This window comes from Kryptolebias marmoratus, linkage group LG13 (genome assembly GCF_001649575.2).
Source record: "Kryptolebias marmoratus isolate JLee-2015 linkage group LG13, ASM164957v2, whole genome shotgun sequence".
Lineage (NCBI taxonomy): Eukaryota > Metazoa > Chordata > Actinopteri > Cyprinodontiformes > Rivulidae > Kryptolebias > Kryptolebias marmoratus.
In genome coordinates, this window is record NC_051442.1 from 13,050,911 (window position 1) to 13,056,632 (window position 5,722).

Genomic DNA, 5,722 nt, shown 5'->3' on the forward strand with positions numbered 1-5,722 from the left:
TATCCAGTGAGCCAGGCCTCTGTCGTCGTTAGGGCCCTCCGACGGGAGATTAAACAAAAAAAAAAAAGAGGCTGTTGTTGCGGGAGAGATGGACGCCCGTTTCTTTCTTTCTTTCTTTTTCCACACTCACAGAAGGGGAAGTGAAAAGAGAAAGAAAGAGGGTGAAAAACAACAATGTGGAAGAAAGAAAGAAAGAATGAACGAAAAAAGAAAGAAAACCACACTGCTTGCTGTGGCGTTCCCCCCCACACACACCTCCTCCTCCTCCTCCAACGCTAGGACCATCCACAGCACCCCCAGTAGAGGAGAAAAAAAAAAAAAAAACGAGTGAGAGAGGGGGGGAACAGAGGCGAGAGGGTGGGAGGAAGGAGCCATGTGATACGGAGAGCATGCGGGCACAGCTTCACCCCCAGGCAGAGTGAACGGGGGCCTGCTGTGTCTCTCCTGCATGATTAATCTGGCTGAGGGGCAGGAGGACTGCCACAGCCCTGCCTGCATTAACTCCCTACTCTCCAGGTCCACATCAACACACACACACAAAGCCACAGAGCTGAAGTAGACCCACATGCCGATAGACCTGATAGACAATAGAAACTGGCACTGTGGTAGTTTCCTGTCGAAGTATCAAACTCTGAAAGTTTGACTCCGGTCTTTTGCCAAGGGCAGTCTCTCTCTCTCTCTCTCTCTCTGTCATTTATGCACTGACACAACGCTAATCCTTCTGCACGCCTCCGAACTGTGAGGAGCGTCATGATGTGAGGCCGTTCAATAGTCTTCTAGGTACTTCTGGGTTTGTGTGACTCATCCTCTCATGTGACCTCTGTCTCCCAGGCAACATTGCGGCTGTTTCCTGACGCCAGTCTCCTCCTTTGTCTAATTCATTTGAAGCAGATGGTCCGGGAAATGTGGCTAACTCTTCAAAATTCTCCCAGACAAAGGGTGTCTGGCGTGTTTCGGCCAAATTTTCGAACACCTGCGGCAGGTTCTGAGGCCTGTCAAATTGTCCTACAGGAGCACATTCCTTTAATGTAGACGTTGTTCTGGAAAGTGGTGCGTACATTATTTGTCCTTGGGAAGGCATAAATCTGACCTTTTGAAGTGGGGGTTTTGTGGAATAGTTTTAAACAATTAATATCTTGCCAGCTATGGATAGGTCTTTGAATGACCTCAATTCGGACAAATAGCTCCATTCTGACTGGATTAATGAGCTAATGGCTAGTCCGAATGGTTGCCTAGACCAAAGTGGATTGCAGCAAGATTATAGTGCTTTGTGAAAATGCCTTTTTAGGAACCTTTATGACTATTTTGCGATAATTAAATTAAATGGTTGTTTGCTTGTGCAGATGTTGGAAGCAGCAGCAAGCACTTCTGGTGCAGCCGGTGGTACGTTCACCAAGAATATCAGATTAGTTTTGGTTGAAAATTTGGTATTATGAAACTGATGGTAATGTAAAAGTAAAACAGCAGCAATCCACTTTGGTCTTGGCCCTGCTCGGATTAGCCATTGGCTAAAGGTAGAATCTACAACCCAAGAATGTTTTGCAACGTTTACGTGGGTTTTCAGTTTTCTTACTCAAAACACACGGTCTTGTTGCTCAAAATTTGAATGTGTTAAAAAAATGTATGCAACAAATTTCTTCTCAGAATAGTCATGAAGTTGTTGCAGGTGTCTCAAACCCATCTTAAATACTTCTCAAATTCATTGCAGGCTTCTTGAACCCATCTCAAATGCTAGAGCTGTATTTTAACACCTACAGAGGAGCTCTCTGACCAAAACCATAACCAGCTTTATCTTTATGTCAATAATAAAGATTAATAATTTTAAGAAACTGTTCCTATCTTTATTTCAAAAGTGTACTCCAGTTGGTTAAATCTGATGGCAGCTAATGTGGTCTCAAAGCAGGCAGAGGTGGCTATAACGTGGGCGGATATGGGGTAATGAAATAATGCGCATGGCTTAGAATACACTTTTGAAAGCCATGCACACAAAAGTAGGCTGTAATTTTCTAATATTGGCCCCACACAAAACATGGCCACACAGTTCACTGGTCACTAGGTCAGAATTTGGTGAGCCTGCAATTGAATATTTGAATATTTTTCCGCAAAATTGAGTCGAGTTTGATTCTCCAACTCATCTCCAACAGTTGGTGCGACGCTGCCTTGGGAAGCGAAGTGGAAATCAAGAGGGAGGCAGAGGGTTAACATCTTCGCCGTCCGCTCCACATTAACTGGAAAGGAATGAAGTGTCAAGCCTGTTTTCACCACAGCGAGACGGTCAAAACCCTACCTCCTCCTCCTCCTCCTCCTCATCCACCTCCCACGGACCAGTCACCCCCTCAAACCATCTCCCCCACATCACCGACATGCCTCCCACTCCCAACAACCTTCCAACAGCCACGGCCAAATTATTTTCCAGCCTCCTGAGAGTTGTCTTAGCAGACAAAAATCTGTGGCGCAGACCTGATTAAGTGCACAAGCACACTCAGCCTCCCTTGTTGCTTTTCCGCCATCGTGGCCTCCTCTTCTTCTTCTTTTTTTAAAATTTTTTTTGTTACCTACTTGGTGTGTATTTGTGTTTAAGCTCCCTAATATGATCTTGCCAAAGCGGAGCAGCAGTCTTCAGGAAATAAATGAATACATCTCCACAAGTGTTACAAACTTAGGTGTTCTGGTTTGAAGGGTTTGAATGAAAAGTATTCAGCAGAGACAAGGTGAAGAGGGAGGAAGCACAAGACGGAGCACTCAATGACTGAGAGATTACGCGAACGGGGGAGTAGAATGAGAGTGAAGAGAGACGGAACGAGGGATAGAGGAAAATAAGCCCCACCAGCGAGCAGGCCACACAGACCTGCCAAACTGCTTGGAAAAAAAAAGAAAAAAAAAAGCCCCCTCTGTTTTATTTATAGTGCGCTGTATCCATGGCAACCAGAGAGGTCAGGCAAGCTGGGCCCGCGCTTCACCCTGCTCTGGGGATTAGGATTTCACAGAGGTTCTCAGATGTGAGGAAGGTGGGCTAGAGCAGCTCGCTGCCTCGCCAACGCAGCCCTCCTGCCTTTTGGTGATCATGTCTGGGCCTTTCCAGGGAAGAGGTGGGGGGAGGGAGGGAGGTGGCCGGGAGTCATGGGAATACTGTGGGAATGGCAGTTTTTGTGGTGATGGGGCTGGGAATATGAAGACCAGCGTGGAGGGGGGAAATGTGCTCTCATGGAAGAGTTGCGTGGAGTGGCTGTTTTAAATTTTTGTACTTTCTTTTATAACTTCCCGCAGCTTGTCCTTTGTCGCTCGTCTTCTAAAGCTTGGATTTTGGGAGGTTCATATAAGGTCTCTTCCTTCTGCAACATGTGTTTTACAGTTTTACACATTAGATGCATGTTCCTAATCAACAACGTTCAGGATAATCAATGAAATTCAAGAACAACTGAACAGTTTCATTAATTCTCATTTTGGCAAAATGAGAGCACAGGCTAATTTACTTTACCCCTTTTGTGCAAAAAGCTTTGGTCTCATCACTTTCTTCCCTACAAAGTCTTCATTCCCAAACAGCTTAGCCATTTTGAAGCATTGGGGCAGAAGCTGCACAAAGGGGTAGGGTGATTGCTGCGAGGAATCAGTGAAGAGACGGGGAAAAAGCTGATTGCCCTCCAGGAAACGCTTGGTGTGACTACAGCGGAGACCTCCAGTTTCCTCCTGGGACCGAGGATCTATGTTGCTAGGAGATGGCTGTTGGATCGGAGTTGCCATGCTTTTGCCTGCCATGTTATGATGTGCAGGAAGACACGGATTCGATAAACTTTCGGCGAGCGCACGTAAAAAAGGACCTTGAAGGACAACTAGATCTATAAATATCAACAGGTATTGACCAAATTCAACTCTGGTGGCAATTAAAAAAGTATGTTTGTCTCCATGTGTCCCTGTGATGGACTTGTGACTTGTCCAAGATGTCCCCCGCCTCTTGCACAGTGACTGCTGGAGATAGGCACCAGCTCCCTGCAACCCAAAAAGGAGAAGTGGGTGGAGGGAAATGGATGGAGGGATCATTGGATTCTCTTTGTTTGTGGTTTTATCCTCCTTAGTGCTGAATATGTTTGATGGTAATGATGGAGGATGAAGAGTAAAAGTGTATAACGTTAGAAGTTAGAAGCTGTTTTTAAAAATACCCATTCAGGTGAGCGAAGATGTTGACGTCTCATTCTGAATCTCTGCTTTCAAACCTTTCATTGTTGTTAATTTATCTGTTCTGACCTTTGAGCCGTTCAGATCAGAGAAAATACCCTCAACAGGGGGGGAAAAAAATCCTGGCCAGTGACGTTTCTGTAACTCAAATGACAATGAGTGGTGAGTAGCCCACCTGCCCCCTCCCAACCTACCAACCATCTCAAATTCCTCAAGCTCGCAATTTGATCCGTCCTTTGATTCAGCTTAACTTTCCCTCCTCTCTTCAGTGCTTCCAATACACATAAAACCAACCATTTTTGTCTTATTGTAAACAGCCCATAGTTAAAGGTATGTGGGCATTTACAAAAAGAATAATCCAAAGAAAGGGAAATTAAAAATTGATAAGTGTTAAATGATTTTGGACCAAAAGAAATCTGTATTATCCACTTTGTGTTTGAGCTTTATTATACCCAGCCTCTGTGATTCTTAGTGTCAAAGAGGTATGAAAATATTTAAGCCTAAAGTTCCTTCAGTTTATTTATCCGGCTAGGTATTAAAATAATTACAAAAAAAAGTTGTAATTGTCTAAGATTTGCTATTGTTTATTTTTGATTAAGATATTCAAGGTACTTGTTGCAAACTGTGAGCTCAAACATGAAAAAGTTATCCTGAACTGTATCAAATGGGGCTGTTTGAAAGAGTTTATTCCAGTAGTTATCCTAGAATATCGATATACAAGTCTGAAATGCAGGAACGCACCTGATTTTAACAAAAAAATTCAGCTGAATTGAAGCTTGAGTCATGTGATTGACCTACATTACTCTGGCTATAGTCCGTGTAGGTAAGCAAATATGGTGGAATCAGACAATCGTAGAATCTTGGAGAAGACGTTTAGGAGGAAATATAAGAATGAATCTAATAGTGCCGCGGTTTCGTCACCCTGAGGCTGCGGGTTCGAGCCCAGGTTACATCAGGAAGGGCTCGGCGTGGCAACCTTCCACAGTGGGGAGCAGCTGAAAGAACAACAACGTAAGAGGGAATTTGCTGCTAAACATGAAAGAAAAGGGAACGAACGAGTGAGACAACAATCGAGAATAAATATTGGAGATCAGGCAGGGCGGTGGAGCTCCATAAACACAGAGCTCAGCTTTTGCAAAACATCTTCTAGACAAGTAAGCTTATCGTTTCAGCCTGACGTACCTTTTTATTTACATACTTTACTCAACAAACCTGAGTGTAACTATGTACCAGCACATCAAAACTGTCATGCATCTCAGTTTCAAATGGCTTATTCATGGACGTCTTCATTGTTGAATTATTTTCAGTCACTTCGGCTGTTTCTGTAGGTAAACAAACGCATCTTGTCGTTAGCAGCTGTTCACAAAGTTTGCTCAAAAGTTTTCATTTGAGGACACTTTAACCATCAATATGAAAAACATTTGTTTCTTACTTTTATGAAACTTCTTTTGTCTGGTCTTCATGACATTGCAATGAGTACCTCTAAGTAAGGTCGGATATTATTGGTTCATCATTTTTTCCACAGAACCCCGCTTTAAAAGATCTGAAC